This window comes from Eretmochelys imbricata, chromosome 18, assembly GCF_965152235.1.
Source record: "Eretmochelys imbricata isolate rEreImb1 chromosome 18, rEreImb1.hap1, whole genome shotgun sequence".
Lineage (NCBI taxonomy): Eukaryota > Metazoa > Chordata > Testudines > Cheloniidae > Eretmochelys > Eretmochelys imbricata.
Window position 1 is genome coordinate 17,726,162 of NC_135589.1, and position 24,698 is coordinate 17,750,859.

At 45.3% G+C, this 24,698-nt stretch overlaps 1 protein-coding gene across 4 annotated transcripts in view; it reads left to right on the top strand.

Annotated features, from left to right (window-relative positions):
• Window positions 1-24,698, top strand: part of CALML6 (calmodulin like 6) — a 61,499-nt gene that overhangs the window by 25,586 nt on the left and 11,215 nt on the right. For 2 of the 4 annotated variants that reach the window (XM_077837520.1, XM_077837519.1), the window contains exon 3: window positions 16,973-17,119. The exons of 1 other annotated variant lie outside the window; for it this stretch is intronic. The gene's annotated coding sequence lies outside the window, so the exon portion shown is untranslated. Of the gene's footprint in view, window positions 1-16,480; window positions 16,543-16,972; window positions 17,120-24,698 lie in introns of those variants that run through there. One more of the 4 variants, XM_077837522.1, reaches the window with a different exon arrangement.

Genomic DNA, 24,698 nt, shown 5'->3' on the forward strand with positions numbered 1-24,698 from the left:
TATTGTGCTCCAAGGCTGCTGAAGTGGGCAGCTTCACTGAAGTGAGTGCAAGCATGGTCTGGCCGTGAAACTAGATTCAGCTATTGTATGTTTCATAGGCTTGCCAGGTGTCCCTTTTCTGGAACGTCTGGTCGAAAAGGGACCCTGGCAGCTCTGGTTGGCAATGCTGACTGGGCCATTAAAAGTCTGGTCGGTGGTGCAGCAGTGGCCCGGGGCAAAAGCAGGCTCCCTACCTGCCTTGGTTCAACGCAGCTCCCAGAAGCGGCCACCAGGTCTCTGCGGCCCCTAGGTGCATGGGTGGCCAGGGAGGCGCCGCCCGCTGCCCCATCCTGAGTGTTGCTCCACTGCTCCCATTGACTGGGAACCATGATCAATGGGCACTGCAGGGGCAGCGCCTGCAGGTGCAAGAGCAGGGCGTGGAGCCTCCCTGGCCACTCATGCGCCTAGGGGCTGCAGGGACCTGGCAGCTGCTTTCTGGGTGCTGCAGTAAGAGCTGCAGGGACCCCACACCCCAAAACCCTGCCCCAGCCCGGAGAATCCCTTCCTGCACCCAAACTCCCTCCCGGAGCCCGCACCCTGCCCACACCCCAACCCCCTCCCTCAGCCCTGAGCCCCCTCCTGTACCCCAAACCCCTCATCCCAGGCCCCACCCTAGAGCCCACACCCCCAGCCAGAACCCTCACCCCCCCACACCCCAACCCCCTGCCCCAGCCCAGAGCCCCCACCTACACCCCAAACCCTTCAACCCCGGCCCCACCCCAGAGCCTGCACCCCCAGCCGGAGCCCTCACCCTCCTCCTGCACTCCAACCCCTGCCCCAGCCTGGAGTCCCCTCCTGCACCTAAACTCCCTTCCGGAGCCTGCACCCCCCCATATACACACACCCCAACCCCCTGCCCCAGCCCTGAGCCCTCTGCTGCACCCCAAACTCCTCATCCCCGGCCCTACCAGAGTTCTCACCCCCAGCCAGAGCCCTCACCCTCCTTCCACACTCCAACCCTCTGCCCCAGCCTGGTGAAAGTGAGTGAGGGTGGGAGAGAGCGAGCGACAGAGGGAGAGGGGATGGAGCGAGTGGGGGCGGGGCCTCAGGCAGGGGGTGGGAGAGGGGTGTTCGGTTTTGTGCAATTAGAAAGTTGGCAACCCTAATGTTTCTGGGTGCTTTGGGAACTCTAAAAACAAGCCACTTTTGTGTTATCATAGATGGTTAGTACTTATAATAGAAGAAAACCACGATACCTATAAGGCCAGTCAAGGAGGGCTGAAGAACCCCAGAAAGAGAGCTGTGAGCAACACTAAGAGGGAATAGATGAAGCTATGTGAAGCAAAGAGAAGACTCTAATGGTGCCCTTCCAGAATCTGGGGAAACACATTGTTGCAGCTGTCCGAGGAGCAGAAAAGAAGTTGCGACTGGGTTCTCAGACCACCACACCAATGCAGCTGTGCTCCGGTAGCATTTCTAGTACAGACGCACTCAGCCTACGCGAGCGGCCGTAGCTGTGTTGGCGGGAGAAGCTCTCCTGCTGATATAGTGCTGTCTGCACCAGCACCTAGGTTGTGATAACGTACGTCGCTCATGCGGGGGCTTATTCACACCTGTGAGCGACTTAAATTATGCTGAAGTAATTTCTAGTGTAGACAAGCTCTAAGGTGTGGAGCTGTGGACAGATCAAGGATACTAATATTCAACAGCCACTGGCAGCTGCTTCTTCAACATGGGAACATTTGATGATACCCCAAAGTCTCTACTGAGAAATGAAACTTGCCATCCCTCCATTACAGATGTTAAATTTGCACTTGCTCTCAGATGGTGCCAATACATGTGAAAAGAGGAAGTGGGGTAGAGACCCAGGCAAGCAGCTGGGTGCAACATTATCAGACAGAGATTTCCTAGGCTGGGCCATGTTTATAATAAACACAGAGATGCTCACTGAGTTCTAAGCAACAAATTGGCCTCTTGGAAAAGGGAGATGACTAAGGGGAGAGGCAGATGTTCTATCTGGGATTTGGCTAGCATCTATGGGCCAAGAAAGAGACTAAACTGAATGGTGAGGAACTTGGATTGGTGGCTTCATTAGAGCAGGGAAAGTACTTCTTTAGTCTGCCCACATTACAGTCAGGGGAGTTTACTTAAGATTTATTTACACTACACTAGTGTAAAGGAGATCAGAATGTGGCTTATTGTCTACACCACTCCTACAGCTTCTTTCTTTCTTTCTTTCTTTCTTTCTTTCTTTCTTTCTTTCTTTCTTTCAGAACACTTTACAGTGTGTTGGCCAACTGTGCTTGTCTGAGGCCTGGTCTACGCCTCAAACTTAGGTCAACCTAGCTACATCACTCACAGATGTGAAAAATTCATACCCCTGGGAGATGTAGTTAAGCCGACCTAATCCCCAGCATAGACATCATTAAGTTGACAGAAGAATTCTTCTATCTACCTAGCTGCTGCCTCTCAAGGGGTTCATTTACTACACCAATGGAAAAAACCCATTCATCACTGTAGCGAGCATCTATACCACAGCGGCACTGCAGTAGCTGTGCCACTGTAACACTTGTAGTGTGGACATGCCCTTCCTCACATCACCCACTGGCTTCAGATGGGGCAAATCACATGAGTGGATCATACCGGATTTGGCCATGTACGTGCTATGTAATAACACCATTACACTGCAGCCAGCTCTGAGGTGGAACACTTTTGCTAGTGGAACAACACAGCTTGTCTTTGTATTTATTCTGGTAAGTGAAAAAATGACTTCTTTATATGAATCTTGTCAAAGTCTGGCTGGCCCTTAAAAGGGAGTCGGGCTCAGCTTCCCTCATGATGCAGCAACTGTCCCCCAGCTGATCCCAAATGGGTGGCTTAATAGCAGTTGTCGGACATAGCTGGATAAGGGTCATAAGGCCTACAGAGAGAGAGAGAGAGAGAGAATTCAGCTGGGAAGGAGGGGATGTGAGAAAGAAGGTTGGATGTTCTTGCTCTTGGAAGGGGCTGATAGGAATCAGGTGGAAGGAGAACTGGTGAAAGCCACAGGGAGAGAGTTAGCTCCTGTCATGGCAAGACTGCAGGGGAGGCAGCCCTGAGTGTTGGTGTTCAGTTGAGGAATGGAACAGCAGGGAAACTTAAGAGGGACAAATGCTCAAGCCAGGATGAGTGGAGGTTGCTTTAGTTGGACTTTTTTTGTTTGTGGTTTTCTGTCTTCTGTTGGGGGATGCCTGGGAACCTGAGAGTAGAGTGGGACTGCAGAGGAGCCCAGGATGGGTGAAGATACTGTGTTGATAATTAGATTTGTATGGGACACTGGTTATATGGGACCTCGATACCCCATCAGGATTGAGACTTTAAAGAAGTCTGGCTGAAGGGCAAGGCACGAGATGAAGCAGACCACTGTAAGGATGGAGTGGTTGGTGGCAGGGCATCAGATGAAGAGAGCTTGCTAATGCCCAGTCTTGGGGGGCATGTTGTCCAGTGAGTCACTCTTCTACAATCTACATATGAAATTTAAAGGTAAGCAAGAGGTATGCGTTCAACCTTCTCTCTCATACAAAACACTCTGACTTCATTTAATGCTCTGTTTAGACCCCTAGTGTTTGAAGAAAGCTACATGCTTGCCAGACTGCTTCAGTCCATTACAGGACCAAGTGGATATGACTACAGTGAAGAGCTGGGAGTTGAGGGCCCTGGATTCAAGCCCTGCCCTTGACTGGCTACTCATGTCCCCCACAGATTTCTTTGCTTCCCTGCAGAAAAATGACTTCTGATGGGGAAACAAAGGGAAGCCCGCAAGAGCGATCATGTGCCCCTCCCTAGCAGCACAGGCAAGTTGGTTCAGGTGCTTGGAGCAGCCGGTAGAGACATAAATCACCACTAGGATGGGGTGGCAGGGCCTGGGCAGTTGTGTTTGAGTGAGTGAGTGAGAGAGAGAGAGAGAGAGAGAGACTATCCCTCTTGTTTGCTATTGCAGCACGCTTGGCATGGAGAGGCAGGACTTTGGGATGTTTCTGAGGAGGTAGACATGGGGCAGAGAAGAATGTAGCAGCCTGCCTGTTTAATGAATTGTTCCCATTGTCTTTGAGAATTCCTCCAGGAGTATAAAACAGGTGTAAAAGTGTTAAGGCTCCTTTACATTGCCAAAGTGGTGTAAAGGACAGTATGGCCTTATAAATGCTTATGGTGCTTTCGTGATTAGAACTGGTCTAAATTTTTTGACTGAAAAAAATTTCTATCAAAATGTGCTCCATGAACTGTTTGATACTGACCTTTCTGGAGATGGTCAGTAGCCAGTATACATTGTGAGTTTGATTCCCCAGTCCTCACTTGCTCTTCAGTTGCCTATGATGTAACACTGAGCATATGGCTGCATATATTTGTTGGCTAATCATAGAATCAAATGACTGGAAGGGACCTCAAGAGGTCATCTAGTCCAGTCCTGTGTACTCATGGCAGGACTAAGTGTTATCTAGACCATAACTAGAAATAAAGGTTCAAACCTAGCTACATTCCTGTTAGACAAAAGGGGGTTGGGGATTTTCTCCCCCACCCCATTCCCCATCCATTGTATTGTAGTTTAAATAAATTACCAAAATAATTGAGACTGGCATGATTATGTTGCATTATTTTGACAAATAAAATATGCAGAATTTTAAAATATTGTGTGCAGAATTTTTAATTTTTTGTTGCAGAATTTTTAATATTTTGGTGCAGAATTCCCACAGGAGTAACTGGCTCTGGGCCTTTAGGTGGGTCATTGTACATCTCTGACTTGGTTTAGCCCTTTCTAAAGGGGGGTGGTAATATTTACCTCCTCACAGTCAGTCTGGGAGTGAGGGAGTAGTCACAAATTCATGCAGATATTTTTTCATTGGTGTTTTTCTCTCTCTCTCACCCTTCGTTTATCTCTAGCTGTTTCTCTCTCTACTCCCCTTTTCACACTCTTCCTTATGCAGAACGTGAATCCAATGATGTTTTTGCACCAAAACCTTTTTGAGACTGTTCAAAATGGGGCAAACCAAGTCTTCCCCCTAATTACCACATGGAGCAACCCTGACTAGCCAAACCTCGTTTATGCTCAACTCTCTTCCCCCCCCCCCAACCCCCACCATCATGTCCCCTGCTACCATCACTTACTCTGAAAATCCCCTAGATTACCCACACAAAACATTCGGTGTCTTCGCCCCCCATGCCATTTGGATAACTGAGCATGAGCTGTGTTGTAAAGAGACATCCGTTCCTCTCTAGTTTGCCCTAGTGTGGCTGTCTCTCTCGAAGGCAGGGTGTTTATCTCACAGTACAGACGGGGGGCTCTTGCTCAGCTGCTTTTCACCTTCAGGGATGCAGATTCCCTTGTAATGAAAGCATTACTAAGGTGGGGTGGAGGCAAGAGGAAGAATGCAGCTTTCTGGAGGTCCTCTGTCGGGCAGAAATTTCACAATACCCTTCAAAATACTTCATTAAATAAATCACTTCTCAGGATAGCAACTGAATGGGTGTAGCTCTGCTTTCACACTTAGGCACACTGATGCCATCTTGTGGAAGAACAATAGGATAACAGTGGTTGTGTATATACAAGGAAGGTTTCAGAGTAACAGCCGTGTTAGTCTGTATTCGCAAAAAGAAAAGGAGTACTTGTGGCACCTTAGAGACTAACCAATTTATTTGAGCATGAGCTTTTGTGAGCTACAGCTCACTTCATCGGATGCATACCGTGGAAACTGCAGCAGACTTTATATACATACAGAGATCATAAAACAATACCTCCTCCCACCCCACTGTCCTGCTGGTAATAGTCACTTTGGATGAGCTATTACCAGCAGGATAGTGAGTTTGTATGTGTGTTTTTTGGAGGGGGGTGAGGGGGTGAGAGAACCTGGATTTGTGCAGGAAATGGCCCACCTTGATTATCATGCACATTGTGTAGAGAGTTGTCACTTTGCATGGGCTATTACCAGCAGGAGAGTGAGTTCGTGTGTGGGGGGGTGGAGGGTGAGAAAACCTGGATTTGTGCTGGAAATGGCCCAACTTGATGATCACTTTAGATAAGCTATTACCAGCAGGACAGTGGGGTGGGAGGAGGTATTGTTTCATATTCTCTGTGTATATATAAAGTCTGCTGCAGTTTCCACGGTATGCATCTGATGAAGTGAGCTGTAGCTCACAAAATCTCATGCTCAAATAAATTGGTTAGTCTCTAAGGTGCCACAAGTCCTCCTTTTCTTTATACAAGGAAGGGTTGTTCTCAAGTCTGTGCATGGCTTATTTATTTTTAGGGCCTTCTGGCTGGCTAGTAGCACTAATGCTGCTAGTCTAGTGTCAATAAAAGGAGCTGTTGTGGCCTTCATAGCTACACAACTATCTTCTACCTGTTTCTCAGAGTTCTGAAAATTCCCCTGGGCTTTGCCCCTTCCCTCTCCGCTTGTGCTGTGGCAACTGTCTTTCCAACTTGGGACACATGTTCTGGAGGAGCTGCTGCAGTGCAAACAGCAGCACTTCCTATCCCAAGGGCCTGAACAGAGCTGTAGAGCCCCCAGCACCAGCTAGATAGACTGAACTCCCATGCGGCAGGGTGGAGCACTAGTCGCAGAGGCTACTGAGCAGTCCAGTAGATTATATATCACAGAGCAAGGGCTGAGAGCCCTCAGAAAAAGACAGATAAACAGGATACACAGGTTGAGTGAGGAGTGGTGTTTGGATCCAGATCTGCATTAGTCTAGAGTCTAGATCAGATTTTAGGCTGAATCTCAGGAGATTCAAGCCCCAAAATGTCAGCAGTTTCACTTGATCAGCTGCTATCACAAAATACGAGCCATCTGGTTAGGCAAGTTGCCACTGCTCCTGGGCCTGCCTTTGAACTTCTCTCCCCTCAGCTTCTTTCCTCTTCCTGTAGTTACTATGTTGTGTGATAAGGGGGTTAGACACCTGGATTCTGGGGGCTGTTACTCATCCTCACAAGTTGTTTACATTTGTTTGGGTCTCTCCATTCTCTGTACAACTAGTGGTATTAACCAGATGTTCTGATAAGCTTTACTGCTGCTTTGGATGTCCTTACCCTCCCCCGCTGTTCTCCCTCCACCCCACTTCTTTCAATTCTGCTCCCTGATTCCGAATAATATCACAACTTAGATCTTATGACTGCCTCTCCTTGTCTTCCCTAATTCAATCCTGTCCTCTACAAGCCTTCTAAAAATGGTTTTCAGTAACCAATTTGCTTAGAAGTTAACTTGCAAAAGCCCTGCAGGGATTTTTGCAAGCACAAAAAGTGGGGATGGCTTGGTGCATCCCAGAGCTGCGTTTTATTCAGAGTATTCCCCTATCCCTGAGACTCTTCAGCCTTTTGATGGCCTGAAGATCAGGAACTTACACCGGATCTACTGTAGTACAAGGAGCCTCCAATTCCTCACAAAGCAACTACCGAACACTGCTCATGCCGAATCCTCCACTCCCTTACCTGAATGGTAGCATTTCATATCCACTTTGCAAAGCTGTAAGTGACAACACAAAGTGCAAGGTGCTGGTCAGTCAGGCCTGATGTGTTCTCATCAGCCTCTCTGTATATTAAAGGGCTCACATCACCCCCCATTATTGTAATATCTGAGCACCTCACAATCTTTACTGTATTATCCTCACAACCTTTCTGTGAGGCACAACCTCCTGCCCCTCCCTCATGGCACAGATGAGGAATTGAGATACAGAGAGACTAAGTGACTTGCCCAAAGTCATGCAGGAAGTCCAGGAATTGAGGCTGAGTCTCCCAGGTTAACGGCCTAAGCACTGGACAATCCTTCTTCTCTTGTGGAGAGGAAGTGGCCTGTGCCCATTGGCAGACTGCCTGCCATCTGAGTATATATTGGGCTGTGTGTCCGCCTATCATCAGCCTATTATTTCTTTTTTCATCTATAGGCTATTGGAAAGCTCAATGTATTTGAAAAACAAAACAAGACAAAACAAAAACACACACACACCCTGAAGGAAAAAAAGGAAGTGCTGCAATGCTGAACCACTGTACTGCTGGCTTTGAAACAGGAAGCTTTTCCACCCTTCCTCTAAGTACCTGAAACACGTTAACTAATAAGCATTTGTATTCTCCAAAAGATGCAAAATATCTCACAAAAGACCTCTCATTTCCCCTGTCCTTAATGACCAGTCTTTCCTCAGAAAGTCAAACTCTACTTGTCATGAGCTCTTGCATTTTATATCTTAGTATTCATATAACGATTGTCTGGTAAAATTTAATTGAAATTTTTTTATGCCACACAGTAAGAGCTCAGTAAGGAATAAGGGAGAATCTGAAACTTTTCCCAGTGGTGTTTTGATGCACCACAGACCAGCCTTTTGTGCACTGGATTTGATTTTAAGATTTAGTATTCCATAAAGCATTTATTGCCTTCTCCATTTTTATAGAGCATAATTCCCCTAAAATACTTGCTGTTTCATAATCCACTCTCAATCTGATTCAACAGCTTTACTCACAGTTTGAAGCTTAGTTGCAGGCAAACTAAGGAGCCTGAGACATTTACAAAAAAAAATTAGCAAAAGGCTCAGTGAGCAAGGATGTTTCCAGCAGATAAGGATGATTAGAAGCAGAATCAAGGGAGAGCTGAGTGCAAGAATCTGAAAAATGAATGTATGCCAAATATTTTTATTTATATTTAATTTAAGGGAGCAGGTTTTATGTGTGTTCCACTCACCAGTGTTGTCAACTCTGATTTTCTCACCAATTTTCGTATTTATTTCTGTCTTAAAGCTCCAGCTCCTGGAGTTCTGTGGTCATTTGAGAATCTCCAAGGTGTGTTTTTTTAAATTAAAGTGAAGACCCTTAGGTTTTTAGCCTTCAAGGTTGCTGAGAAAAGCTTGAAAGCATGACCTCACAAAAACCTTGGACTTATTTATTTTTAAAATTTTCATGACATAAGCCAATCACATGAAACACTTGGGGTTCGCAATACTGTATTTGCACAGAGCTGTTGGATTAAAACAAGTCTATTGCCATGAACTACTGCAGAGGAAGACTTGGGTTTTTGTAACTTTGGGTATGTCTACATAGCAACTAGACACCCGCGGCTGGCCTTTGCCAACTGACTCGGGCTGTAGGGCTGTTTCATTGCTGTGTAGACTTGTGGGCTTGGGCAGAAGCCCAAGCTCTGGGACCCTCCCATCTCATGGGGTCCTAGAGCAGGGGTTCTTAAACTTCATTGAACCGCAACCCCCTTCTGACAACAAAAAGTACTCTACAACCCTAAGGTGACCAGATGTCCTGATAAAATCGGGACTGTCTCGATTTTTAGTTCTTTGTGCCGCGTCCCGACTGATGCACGGCGGGACGCCATTTGTCCCGATATTACGGTTTTGGCCACTCCAGCTGGTTTTGTTGTTGTTGTTGTTACTTTGGCAACTCCGCTCCAGCTGCTTTTTTTTTTCTCCGCTTCCCCCATTGTGTCCCGATATTTTGTCCGTTTCATCTGGTTACCCTATACAATCCTAGGAGCGGGGGACTGAAACCTGAGCCTGCCGTGGGGAGACAGGGGAAGGCAAAGCCTGGGATGGGGCAGGAGAGGCGAAACCCAAAGGCTTCAGCCCCAGGCAGGGAACCTGTAACCTGAGCCCTGTTGCCCAGGGTTGACACCCTCAGGCTTCGGCTCCAGGGAGTGGGGCTCGGGCTTCAGCAAGTCTAAGCCAGCCCTGGTGACCCCATTAAAACAGGGTCGCAATCCACTTTGGGATCCCGACCCACAGTTTGAGAACCGCTGTCCTAGAGCCTGGGCCCCAACCTGAGCCTGGAAGTCTACACAGCCATGGAACAGCCCTGCAGCTTGAGCCCCGTGAGCCCAAGTCAGCTGGTACGGGCCAGCCACGGGTGTCTAGTTGCTGTGTAGACATACCCATTGAAGGCTTCATTGGCAACTTCCCTGGAGCCAGAGAGCTGTACCTGAACTGTGCCTGCGAAGGAGCGGGGAGGTAAGGGGAGGAAAGCATACCAGTAAGGACTAAATCCTGGTCCCATTGAAGTCCATGGGAAGATCCCATAAGGGATCCTGATTTTCAGAGGACATGTGCTCAGCAGAGACTTAAATGGGACCAGAGCTTGGCCGTAACTTGCAAGCTGCTGAGCAGCCCCTACTGCTATTAGAGTCACTGGTAGCTGAGAGCACTTCTCGGGAGGTGCTCCTCACCTGCAGGCTTAGGTCCATTTTACTCTGATTAAACAGGAGTAAGTTGCCTGCACCAACTGCTGTAACTATGCTCAGTGGAGTCTAGCTGGCAGCATCGTGACAGCTCATATTATACCCTACGCAGATCCATGGTATCATCCACTGTGCTTTTTTTGTGGGGTGGATGGGAGAGATGCAGCTGGAGTGCACACTAACTCCACTGGGTGGTGCTGAGCAACTTTGGGACATAGGTGCTGGAACTAGGGGTGCTGTCGCACCTCCTGGCTTGAAGTGGTTTCCATCATATACAGGGTTTACAGTTTGGTTCAATGGCTCTCAGCATCCCCACTATACAAATTGTTCCAGCACCCCTGCTTTGGGATGTCACAGGAGGCTTAGAGGCAAGTCTTGGAGTTTCATTCTTTCTGAACATGGATTCAAACCGCTCCTCTTTTCTGTTCTGAGGCAATGGGGGATGGAACTGAAGATCACATTGCCACTTTCTCATAATTATAGCCTTTTGGAGCAGTAAAAAGCTTCTGCTTTCCCATTTTGTTAAAAAGCACATGCCTGATTCTCCCCTCAGTATAGTATTATGCAAGTGTTTGGAGTTTACTCCTGATTTAAGGTCTGATCCAAAGCCCATTAAAATCAATGGGAGTCTTTCCATCAACTTTGGATCAGGAGCTTACACTGGTGTAAAAGGCCCCTTGGACCAAGACACCTGAGTAATTTCACAGTCTTCCAAACAGTCCTGGATTCAAACCAGTGGCAGAAGTGAAAGACTCCATATCCCATTACCAAAATTCCCTGAGCCAGCCAGTCCCAGAAGCACAGTGACATTTAATATAATTTCAACATTAAATTGAATGTTTAATCATCCACCCCCCACTCCAAGCCTTCATGTAAAGCAGATACTGCACATCTTCCCAGGAGGCTGGCTCATGTTTGGATCATTCCTTCAGCTGCACATTTACTTTTCTCTCTTATATTCTAAATAAAACCTCCCTCAGACATTGATCACTTCTTTGCTTGATTCAGTGGAATCTCTCCTTCCAAAGCACTTGCCATTTGCTCTGTATGGATCCCCAGTTTCTCTGCATTGTGGCCACCTACCCAATCAGTTCGGGCTAGCTTTGTGTGTAACATTTCAGGCAACTGCATTATCACTGAATAACTATTCCATTAAAGGGAAAAAATGAATAAACCCCACACAGATTAACACATGCTCCTGCTCTGAAGCCCATCTGTGTGCAAGGCTGAACCTCATTAGCTGTAGCACTCCTCCAAGGAGCAGCATCAGCAGATTTCAGTCTGAACAGCAGGAGTAAACTTATTAGTGGCTTTTCATATCAAATAGTGCCAATCCCCCTGACAATATACTTAAATAAACTTGCTCTTGAACCACTCCCTTTATTTGGCATTAGCCTCAGAGGCTTCTTCTCTGGGGACTGGCATCCACCTGTCATTTCAATGGCCATTTGAGGAGCGCTGGCAGATTCTGGAAGGAACAGGTGCTGAATGTGGGGCCTGTCACTTGTTCCTCTTGGCAGAGGCTGATGACCAAGAGAATATTTTCATAAGAAGATTTACAGCAGCTAAAGCTATCTTGGGTTTAGCAGACTAGCAGTGTCATAATCCTGAATACTGAGCAGACAGCTTTGCTTACACTATAAAATAAGATTCCTTGTCCTTTGGTTGGATTTGCAGATGGGTATTTCCTGAGATGGAGGGCGCATGTTAAAAGGGGTGGATTTTGTATGAGACCTGGCCCTTGACTTGTTATACCAGCCATCTATTCCTTTTCAAAAGCCCCTTCATATTTGTAAAGTGACCAAACAAGAAGCTCTTTTCTGTGGCCTATCTCTGATCATACACAATACCTTGCACCTGAGAATTTCAAAGCACTTTACAAATACCAATGTATTAAGCCCCATAGCCCTGCCTTGGGGGAGAAGGCCAGTATCATCCCCAACTGGGGAAAAGGAGGCATAGAGCTGATGCTCATGCATTGAGCTAAGCATCAAAGGTGAGACTAGAACCTAGAAGTCTTGCCTCCAGTCCTGTGCTTTATTCAGGATTGAACCTGCATTGAGAGTGTAGGTAGAAAGAACATAATTATCTGAGCTAGAATTTGGCTAAAACCCAAAGGACTGTATCCATAGGCAATATGGAGCTGATCCTACTCCCAGTGACTCTAGGCCCTACAAACACAAGTGGCATCAGTGAGAGATTTAGGATTCTGAATTGCTATGATTTTTATTTTTGTTCTTTTTTCTTTAAAGGAAAAGTTTGTCTCATACCCTTTATCCTCTGTATCCTTCTCTGCATGTGTTTTTCCATACCTATATATTGTTCATGAATGGTGGCTAACTGGTTAATAAACCTGAAATAAGCAGGTACAGAGTGGGTAAGAATGAGTCATTTGAGTCATTATCGCTCTGCTGTAGGTAGGGTTGAGTGTCTCTTTCTGTTTAAAAGTGGACAATTCTCTATGCTCTAAAGTCTACTTGCTGACTCAGATTGACTTGAAATTTGCTGTGCCTTTTGGGAGTGATCGGTAGTTTCAGTGATCCAAATTTGGGATCACTTAAACAAGGGGTACATGAAATACAGCCCCCTTAAAACAGAACTTAAAATCAACTAGTTCTAAACTTTTTTTATGCACACCTGGTACTCAAGTCATAACTCTAATCACCCTTGAAGTAATCTCAGTCACTTAGCAGCTAGCTCAGCTAGTGCACAGTGCCAATTGCCCTTTGGGGAAGAACTCCTGGAAGTTACTAACCTCAGCATTTGGAGCTATAGGTCGGGGTGGGTAAACTGCCAAGCCAAAGAGACTGCAGTGCACATCTGCAACAAAACTAAATGCTCTGTTGAAGCAAGAGGATTTGCAGGTAGGCTGTTGTCACAGTTCCTAAGCAGCTAAAGGTGATATGACGTGTTCATTGAACCCGAGCTGTGACCGTGCACTGAGTGTGAGCCCTACCCTGGCACTGTTCAGAGAACGGCGTGCTGTGAGTGCTTACACTCAGGATATGTCCTCTCTGCAAAGTTAACTCAGGTAATTGGCATCTGGGTTAGCCTAGCCTGGGTGTGAGCAGCTCCAGTGAAAAGTCCTGCCCAACTTACTGTGTTCTCACTGGTGCTGAACTCCCATGTGGCACTAGGACATCTCGGCGCACATCCTAGGAGTCCTTGTGCTGCAGTCAATTGAGCTTCTCTGTGAATTTTTCCCAATGAATTGTGAGAGCAACTGTTTGTCCTTCTGCATGAAGAGAACTGTGGGAAGGCATTGGGTGACTATCAGCATTTTGGTGAGTTAGTCCCCATCCTCACTGCAAAGCAGATGGGTTACTAGCCTAAGCAAAAGTAACATTTGGGCTTTAGCTTATAGCTTGGGTGGAAAGAAGCACCAGACTTCGATGGGAGGGTTTAGTGTGTGAACAGAAGGGGGAGGCCTAGTGGCAATGCCTGATTCAACTCTGCAGACCCTCAAACACCGAGCCCGCTCCCCGTAAGACACCCCAGACTTGCTAAATGTTGCCTCCCATTCACCTAGGCCCTGAGGATTCCTCCTGAGACACTGCCTTAGTAAGCCTTGGCGATCACCAGCCTGCTGTCTGTCCCCTGGCAAGAAGATACCCTTGTGCACCTCTGTGGACACAACCTACAGAACTGAGGCATACATGATCCTTCAGTGCACACATTCACCTCTCGTCAGTCACAGCTCTGCCAAGCAGCTCCAGTTATCCCCTCCACCATTCAGTACATCTACCTCTAACAGTGAAGGCAGTTGAGTGTGTGCAGATAAGTGATGCAGTTCCAATCTGTGGAGCACAACAGAAGTAATGGTATATTCCTGTAGACCTTCCCCATGTCTCTTTATTGTGGCACCCCCTTTACTGATCTATTCCCAGGAGCTATTGCCAGCTCCTAGGGTCAGAGTTAAGGTGGCATTGCTGGCGTGGCATATACCTTAACTTTGTATTTGCTGGTTGGCTAAATTTAAGCCCCTGCAAATCTCCCCATGCTAGAAGAACAGGAGCTCCCACTGGGCAATCTTAACACTGTATAACAAAGTTTGGGAGGCATCTGAGAAACAAAATGGATCAGCTTTTCCATGTCTCTGTCTCCTGCGCTTCATGAAACAGCTTTCCAAGTACTGTGCCACTTGTAAGGGCAGATTTAAGCAGTAGAGGTGACTGGAAGTTTGGACACGTTATCAACCCTTTTCTTTCATCCAATTTATAGTCTACACTACAGCAGTAGGGCCAATGAGGAAGTGTTATGTAGTGGCTAGAGCAGAAAAATGAGAGTTAGGACTCCTGGATTCAATTCTTGCTTTTACTACCAACTTGCTGTATAAACCTTGGGCCAAACTTTCAAAAGCACTCTCTAATTTGGGGATATCACAGTGTATAGAAGCCTGATTTTCAGAGGTGCTGAGCACCTGCCAATTCCAACAGAAATCAGTTGGCACCCAGTATTAGAGGCTACTTTTGAAGACATGGGCTTTAGCATTTTTGTGCCTCAGTTTCCCCATGAAGGGAAGAGAAAACCAACAGCTATTATTATTCGTTATTTGTATTACACAACTGCCTAGGAGCCCCAGTCAAGGGCCAGGACCCTATTGTGATAGGGGCTGTACAGACACAAAACAAAAAGAAAGCCTTTGCCCTAAAAAGTTCACAATCTATACACACATTTCTAAGAGGCATATGCAGTAAGTGGGCTTTGTTCTGAGGGTCTGATGAGTTTGTTATGCTTCCTAGAAGCTCTTCACAGCACTGTGTCAGGTAGGTAGGTAAATATTATTGTCCCATTTTATACGTGGGGAAGCGGAGGCAGAAAGGACAAGTAACTTGCTTTCAGCTGGAAGCAGCAGTGTCATAGCTGTCAGGAGTTCCTTGCTGCCAGTCCTGTGCTCTTTCTCAAACTTCAGGTTAGCCCTGCATTCTGCCATTGCTGAACACATAGGTCTTACAAACCTCTAAGTAGGTTTTGTTCATGTCAGTGCCCTGCAATTTCTCTGATGTCAGTGCGTAACAGGTTCCTTAATCTCTGTGCTCGTAAAGCAGAGCAGTTATGGCACATTTGTCCAATTACTATATAATCAGTTCTGGCAATTACAATACACTCATTTCTGGCTCATCGGAGCTGCTATTCACGCCCCCATGATGAAGCGATCTGCCCCAGTCTCTCTCATTTAGGATGACAGCCTGATTTGTGCAGCTTTAGCAGAATGGGAGGGGAGGTTACCCCAGGCTGTGGTTATACAGCTGCAGGAAAAGCCGACAACGATAATCAGAAAAAAACATTTTTCCTTCTAAAAAAGATGCATTTTTCCCTCCCATCTCACACAAAGGAGAAATCCAAAATTTTGTTATCGAACCAAGTGCACCCCAACTGTCACAAATACCCATTCAAATAAATCATTGAATTTGCTTGACCTGCGTCAGGGCCCCTTGCCCATTGACTTCTTAGGAGTCTTTTAAAGAACAGGATTATAGGCAGGACTGTTTGCAGAAACAGCCAGTTGTACACACCTATTAGAGAATTTTGATAGAAAGTGAACTGTGAATTTGCAAATGCAAAGGATTCACACTGGAAGTGTGATCCTAAGAGGCATATTCAGCCAACAAAGGCTCAGAAACACCACCACATGACCAGTCCGTTCACTAAAAACTAGCCAACTCACCTTGAATTTCAGATGCTTGTGCACAAGCTAGAGGCCATGTAACAGTCCAAAATTATTCTCGTAATAAATTTTCAGTCACCAAGAAAATAGAGAAAATTGTCATCTGATCGCAGATAACTTGGGAAAAACTAAATATTTGCTATAATTATACATTTGCTTGAAATATGAGCTTAGGCCAGATCCCCAGCTGGTGTAACTATGATGATTTATGTTAACTTCAGTGGTACTATGCTGACTGAGGATCTGGCCCAGTATTAGGGGAACCTTTCTTCCCAAAGCTCTTTCTGAACTATGTAAATATACTCTGATTTCATCCACTGTTAAATGCAGCCACCTCTGGGCTGGAAGCTAGGCAGACAACCAGTGCAAACCAATCGCACAACAGGTTGTGGAAGATGTGTGGGAGAGGAAATATTGCTCCAATCAACACAATCAGGACAAAACCTGCTTTTATGAAAAATACCAGGGGATTTTTAATCAAAGCAAACAGGACTTTGACTTTAAACATCTGTTCTGAAAATGACCCACAGGATAAACCATATGAAACTAAATCCCCTACCTTGGGAAGATAAAGGGCTGAGCCCTATTATTATTATGTTTTGTGGAAGCATCTCAGACATGGGTCCCACTGTTCTAGGCACTGAATGAACACACAAAGAGACGGTCCCTGCTTCAGAAGACCAGACCTGCTGACGTTAGAATGTGAGTTCTAGGCAGTCTAAGTATTTCAGACCTGCTGCTTAATCCACAAAGCCAGCCCCTCCTAGATAGTAATGCATATATTATTGATAAGGAGAATGTATTTTGCATAGTGAATAAATGGTATTTGAAGGCAGTGCAGGAGGCAAAGGCAGGACCGGGGATGTCTTCTCACTGCCTCCGACTGCGTTCAGTGTCTACTGATGCTTTACTTTGGATGTTGCAGGTTTATCACTTAATGTTTTCCAAAGATTATATTGCAGTGATCATAAATACCATTATGAATAAACCACTTTGATATTATTAAGGAGCTTTACTATAATGGGACATGAACTTGAATTTTATGACAGACCCTGGGTATAATTTGCACTGGGCTATAAAGCTCATGAATTATTGAGACAATTTACTTCCCTGCCTGCATTTCCTTCCTGAGTGAGCACATGTGTTATTGTGCTGCAAGCTGCTGACAGTGACGCCGGCGCAGACTTGCTCCAGCAGCATCTCTTCTCATCCCTGGCTCCAGCACAAGGCTGGCAGATCACAGCTCTAAACAACTGGCGAAGCCAATCAGATTGGACAGGTAAGAGGAAAATTGTATGCTGAAGAGGAAAAAAGTGAAGGTTCTGAGAGCTCTGAAGAGCACCCTTCATTGGAGCTGGGTGGGGTTTTACCCCCATCTGAGACACCACATGTGGGGAGAGGGGTGTGCGTGCACACTAATGATTTGTAGAAAATTTTAGTGATTAGGAAAATGGCTGGACTGCAAGCTCAGAAGTTTAACACCCTTTAGCCAAGCTGTGGATAAAGCTAATCTGTGGGACCATGTCTGTCACTTTTTTAAAATTAATTGTTTGCATTACATTAGCACCTAGAAGCCTCAACTGAGACCAGAGCCCCATTATGGTAGGTGCTATACAAACACAGAGTAAGGGATTCCACTGCCTCAGACTCGTGAAACAGATGAGACAGGATGGGAGGAGAAATCAAGGCACAGAGAGAGAGAGGAAGCGACTTGTCCAAGGTCAGCCAGCAGGTCAGTGGCAGAGCCAGGAATACAAGCCAGAGGGTGTGAGTCCCAGTGGAGTGCCCTACCCACTGGCCCACACTACATCTCCTCTTCCTCCCTCCCGCCTCCTTCCACACACAGACATTGTGTTCTGTCAGAGTGTAAACTCTGCAGGGCTCAGACTGCGACTTCATGGGTGTTTGCACAGCATTAACTCCACATGCCCTGATCCTGACTGAGACATCCTAAACACATAGCAGCACAAGATAGGCAGCAGCAGACACCTCGCTTGACTTGGAGGGCACCCTTTTAGGGTGGGCTGCATTAGGAAGTAAAACCAGTTCCCACACCAGTGCTGCAGGGAGTTAACCAGTTCCAGCACCCTTCCAGAAAGCATGATAGAGACCAGGTGGAATGTGGTCTCCATGGTCTTGCCAAAAATGCCCCACCATTGCTAACACCAATACAGCTCCCGCATAGCCCTAGTGCAGAGGGGCTGCTGGCACTTAAAACACTATATCTGTAAGACCTAGCTCAAGCAGTGAAAACAACATGGCGGTTAAGAGTCTAGCAACCGCCAGCAACCTGTCTGTACAAGGGGTTCCAATACTGCCGGCGCCAACAGCGCAGAACTAATGGCTGATTTTCGTAGCATAGATGGACCCTTAGAGGTGAAAGGTGAGTTTTGTATAGCACATTTTATCCTTGGCTTTTCTGCTGAAACTCCCAACATGTGGGCTGGTAATGTTCATTTTGTAAAATAGTTGGTCTAGAGACACATCTCTTGTGCATGCACAGGAGCTACAAATGATAAAAGTGTCTGAACAGAAGTCCAGTCAGAACATCTGGATCAATCAGAGCCTAATCAGAAATGAGTGCCTTGGGCCCATCTCTAACACAATCCATCCTAGGCATAAAGCCAGGCAGCTAGCTTGCTCCTCCTCATTTCTCAGGGTTCAGATTGCTCTGGCCAAATACAATTAAACCAGATTCATGGCCATTTAAAAAAGAAAAATCAGCTAAGTCTGAAAGCATCCCTGGCTTTCTTTCATTGAAACAATAAAGTCCTTTCCTTGTATTGGAGAAGAACAAGGTCCAAGAGTCATAAAGCAATGTCCTGTTGGTTGAACTATTTTTATTTCTGGTCATAAGATTATGAAAACATTATGTTTAATAGTCCCATTAATGCTACTGCTTTCCCAACCTCATGTCCTCAGGCCCTGCCATTTATTTCGCTTCCTTTTCTCCCGTTTGAATTCATAGCACAAAGGGACCATCATCCCAAGAGGTTTATTATTTCAGTTGATGCACTTGCTATGCATCTTTCTGTCTTAAATCCATTTGGATATTCATTGGCTATAGAGCCCATAATGTGCAAGTAGACACTGACAATGCGGCATTGTATTTAATCGCCCAGACTCCTTGCATTGTGTCTTAGATCTTCCCATTGGCTCATTCCTCCTGTCCCCAAAGAGAAAAGGGAAAGTCAATCTTTTCTCTTGTCTATTTTTTTCTTCAGTGGTGTGACTTTTCCTTCCCTCCACACCCAAAGGCACTAGCTTTTTAATCCATCTAATCTTCACTCATCAAATGGAACTGGAGTTTCTAATCCCCTCCTCATGAAGGAAGAGCCTCTGGGCAGTGCACAATTTTTGCTGGGAATTATTTAACATATGAGTAGGAACCTATAGCATGTGGGCAAAGGTTCAAAAGGAAAACGTGCTACACACACACACAGTGCAATGCATGTACTCAGGTTAAAGGGATGCTGCCAAAGGGCTTAGGGTTCAGATTGAAGCTACCAAAAATCTGTAAATATGGCAGGGGATGTCACCTAACCAACTAGCTAGCCCCCGCCCCAAATAATAATAATAATTAAAAAAATCCAAAGCTTTGTCTCCAATCAATTCTAAGAAAGCTGTGAATATTGATACTCTGTTGCATTTCTCTACAGTTTTACATTGGAGGGTTTCTAAGACTGCGTTTACACTAGAGAATTTTAGGAAAAAATATTGGCTTAGTGAGACCCCTAGTGTAGACAAGACTTCAGTGGCTTCTAAGTACTTACATTTGCTGACCGCCATTTCTCTTGCTGACCGCCATTCTCAGTAATGGGTCTCTTTGAAGCCTAGATAACTCTTCAGGTCCTGTAATTTCTGGTCTTCACCAGGACTAGCCGCAGTTCCTTAACATGGTGGTAACATATTTTGGTCTTGTCCACATAATCAAGATCAATACATGTTATATCATGGAATGGCCACTGCCACGCTTAAGCACTGTGCTGTACAGTTGTATGATCCCCACATTCAGTGAGAATTGGATTTCTCTTCCTCATCAGGACAATAAATAAAACTTTGCACTCACTAAAATAAACTCAGCACCTTTCAGCTGATGATCTCTAAGCACTTTACAAACATTAGGTAAGCTTCATATGAATTGTGCTTTCATCACTATAAAGTAGGTAAATAAATTCTTCCTATTTTTTTTAGATGGGAAAACTGAGACCAAAGTTGTTCAGGCCAAAGTTTTCAAAAGTGGCCACTGATTTTGGGTGCCCAAGTGGGGACACCAGGGTCTGATTTTCAGAAGTACTGAGCACCCGTCACCTGCACCTGCAGTTCAATTCCAAAGGGCCTCGTTCAGGGATCGGCAGCCTTTGGCACGCAGCCCGTCAGGGAAAACCGCTGGCGGGCCGGGATGGTTTGTTTACCTGCAGCATCCGCACGTTTGACCAATCGCAGCTCCCACTGGCTGCAGTTCACCGTTCCAGGCCAATGGGGACTGTGGGAAGCAGTGTGGGCCGAGGGATGTGCTGGCTGCCACTTCCCACAGCCCCCACTGGCCTGGAGCAGTGAACTGCGGCCAGTGGGAGCTGCGATCAGCTGAACCTGCGGATGCTGCAGGTAAACAAACCGTCCCGGCCCACCAACGGATTTCCCTGACGGGCCGCGTGCCAAAGGTTGCCGATCCCTGGCCTGGCTGATCAGGTTCTCCATGTCTTGACTTGGGCACCCTGAAATGGAGACACTTCAAATCAGTAGCCACTTTGGAAAGGGTTCAGCCCATGTGACTTGTCTGCAGTTACAGAGGCTGGATTATCAGCCTGGTATAGATTATTGATGTGTTACACTGCCATCTTCACTTATTAGAATACCACCACCCCCAGGAAGGTGGAGAATGTAAAGAGAAAACCATCCTTAAAAATGGATCTTGGCTGTGAGCTGACTGTCTCACTCATGTTCTAAGCAGATGTAGTTAGAAATAAAATTCTTCCAAAAATAGGGTTCCCTGTCTTAAGCTCTTGAAGCCATAAAAGGTTTCCAAGACTCTATTTTTCCCTGGGGACTGATGGCCTAACCTTCTTCTACGATCTAAAAGGGAGAGATCACTTTCCATCTGGGGCAGACACTGTTACTGGTAGGTTACTGACATCCTGAGCAGCCTTCCTAGACACTGCAAACATGGTGAGTGAACTGTCTTTCCTTGCTATCTTAAACTGTAATGATTGGAGTATTTCTTCTGTGGACCTGTGATATTGATTAAACACCTTTCAAACAACCTGTTCAGGACTTCATGTGAAAACCTATTACAATATGGACCTTTCTAAGACAAACGATATAAAAACAATGTTGAACAGCTCTAACAGACAGTAGACTCATATTTGGTTAATTGCCTCATCTTGAATGACTACCTCATTAGAGAATTCTTGAATTTTTTAATATGTCCATTTAAATTCATTTCTCTTGCAAACTTTAAAAAAAGTGTTTAATATTTAAAGCATTTTCTAGGAAAAACGTGCAGGATTAATTCTTTATGAGTGGAGATGTGGTGATCCTGGAGCTTTCTGAAAGGTTATTTAACACCAACTCAGCATGTACTCTATGTTTCACAAAAGGAAAGGATGCTGTTTTAGACATTCAGAGTTTAGATGACTATAGCTCTAATAAATAATTACTGGCATTTATGCTGTGTCTTGTCTAAAGATCTCAAAATACTTTAAAAACTGGCTATAAAAACAGTACAAATACAGAGAACACTTCACTCATTGCTGAATGCAGCCACCTCTGGGATGGAATATTGTGGCTGTTTAATAGTACACAGCAATATTACATAATACTTTGATAGAAAGCAGGGAGCGTCCTGTGTTGAACTGAAAATACAGGAGGAAAGTACTAAGGATCATCCATACGCAGCTGGGAGAAGTGAAACCATAAATGTCAAATGGATTGTTCCTTTGTATTAAGGATCTGCTCTTGGTTTCATTGACCGCAATGCACAGAATCAGATCCTAAATGAAAATCAGCCATAAGTTCCAAACACCCCCTGCAACAAATAACCAGGGAACCAGCCGTTGTGGGGAAAATAGTAACTGAAATCATGAACAATTAAGCATCAATTTAAGCTCACGAAAATAAACTCAAAAAAACCCATGGCTGGGTGGGTGGCTTCACTAACTTATCAGTTTCTTTGTTGGGTCTCATTGCTCTGCCTTTTCTTCTGTTAAAGATTTCAGGAACTGTAGAGTCAAATATCCAGACTGATGGCTAGATGCAGTTAGCATCAGGACACAAGGCAAGAACTAGGAGATCAATGCAACTTTAGGGTTTCTGCCTCATCAAAGGAAAGTGGAGCAGGAGTTGGAGACAGAACATTAGTCTCCATTGCACATTCCCAGCTTTGGTCAATTAATGCCACAATTAATATTATTTTCAAATAGGAGGTATCTTTTTTATTTTGGTTTATCTTCAGTAGTTGAATTACAAATGCCTGAAAATAGCGATTTATAATGGAAAATCTGACATCCCCTTTCTGGCAAGGAGAATGGAAGGTGGCAGCTAAAAAGACTCTATTTGGGGCCCAAATTCATAAACATTAATAACCTACATGAGTTCAGAAATCCCATATTTTTCCAGACTTGCCCTGTACCATACAAGGTGAATCAGGTGGCTGATTATGAGGTATCACGCTGCTTGCTGCCATTAAGGATATGCTGGGCATTTAGGGAATTAAGAGATGCAGCATCAGCTAATGGCTAGAGCACAGGACTAGGCTTCAAGAGATTTGAGTGTTAATTCCATCTCTGCCACTGGCTTGCTTTTTGACCTTGGTCACTTTACTTTGCTATATTTTAACATCTACAGTGGGGGTTGTGAAAATCAACTGACAGGTATAAAGTGCATTGATCTCCTCAGAGCGGAGATGCTAGACAAATGCAAAGTATTATTTTCACAGTGGAACGAGAGCTCCTTGTTTGCTACAGGAATTTAGGTGGAATTCCCGAATCCCTCATTCACAATCTTATTCCCTGGTGGAACGAAGTGTTTCCAAAACTACTGAGTTGAGGAAAATCTTTTAAATGAGGATTTAAACAGTGAACAACTGCCTGTATCCTGGCATCTGAAGATGAGAAATTGATGAGCAGCACCCAAGCTCTCAGGAGCTATATGGTGAAATTTGAAAGCTGCTTAAAGCAACTTTCCATATGAACTGAAGTTCAGGGGATGTTGAGAACCTAATCCTGCCTTTGCTAGCCACGCCCAAAGCTCTTACTGACGTCTGTTGCAGTATGTTCGCCTGAGAATCTCTGCTAGGTCAGGATAGGGTTGAAGATCTGTAGGGGCATAAAGATAAGTAAAAATGCACAGAAAAATAATCAGATACTTTGCACATTATTTATAATAATCATTAGAACTTTAGCCCCACTCTAGTACCTCTGATCTTGAAGAATTACAAAACTTTCTACAGACTATTAACCTGCATATTACAAAGGACCACTCACTCTTTACCAAAATGCCAGAACACAGCAGCAACATTAGGGAGAGAAAAGGAGTACTTGTGGCACCTTAGAGACTAACCAGTTTATTTGAGCATGAGCTTTCGTGAGCTACAGCTCACTTCATCAGTATCTGATGAAGTGAGCTGTAGCTCACGAAAGCTCATGCTCAAATAAACTGGTTAGTCTCTAAGGTGCCACAAGTACTCCTTTTCTTTTTGCGAATACAGACTAACACGGCTGTTACTCTGAAACCTGTCATTAGGGAGAGACTGACTTTGGCAATGCCAGCAGTGGTAGATAAATTGGAATTCACACTTAAGAAGCAGGGAGAAGGGGAAGAGTAGAGAGCATAAATAGGAAAAGATGCCATAGCCTCAGTAGCTAAAACAAGCAATTAGAGAGAGGGGGAGGGGAGGCCCTTTAGAGAATAAAATACTTTAACTTCCCTCCTGCTAGGAATGCAGGAGCCACGCCTTGAATCTGTGCCTTTTCTCCACTCTATCTGAAACCACGTTTCCTTCTTTCACTTCCTGCACTGTCATCAGCTCTTTCCCCAAGATGTGCTTTGGTAATGAGGATACAGGGAGATCTTCCTTGCCCTGGACTCTGGACCACGGGAGCAATGCTATAAACTGAAGCTCTGTGGTGAAATGCAGGGCAGATTGCTACCCGTGGCAGTTGCTTTTAGGCTGGCTTTGCAGAACTACCCAGGAGTGAGGCTGACACAGCTCCCGAACACAGATGAGCGCAGGCAATAATATTTGGATCTGGATCCAGATATGGATTTTGAACAGCCCTTTGGGATTTGAGATTTGGATCTGAGGCCTTATGTGGTATGGTAGCTTTTCAGGGTCACTCTGCTTCAAATGTTGTCTCTGCTAGGGACTATCAGTCCCCAGGCAAGTTCTGGTGATGACTTACAAGCAGGAAGAGTTGTAAAAGTGAAAGCATTCTGGGGAACAGAAGTCAGACTGGAATTGTTATTACTCCCTCAACCCCCTTAAACAGGCACCAGCCTCGCTCTAGTCAGAGGACTTTTGGTGGTTGCAAAACTGGGCCTTAGCACGGCCATTTCCCCTTGGCAAAACTCCAGCTCTCATTGTTCACAAACCCATTCTCATCATTGCTGTAACAATGCAAGTCACTAAAAAGTGCAGCACCGCCCTCTAGTGTCACCCACTGGATTTGTTGTTTGTCGGTTATGTCCTGTCATGTACTGTGCAGCACTATAAATGTGGTTAGAAGTTTCATCCCAGCAGTTTTGACAAGTTAAATCTCTTACCAGGTTGATGTTTGCAGTGGGAGACCAGAGACAGAAACATTCAATGATCAGTATAAGCATTTACCACTCTGGACAGACACTAACATGTTTAAAAC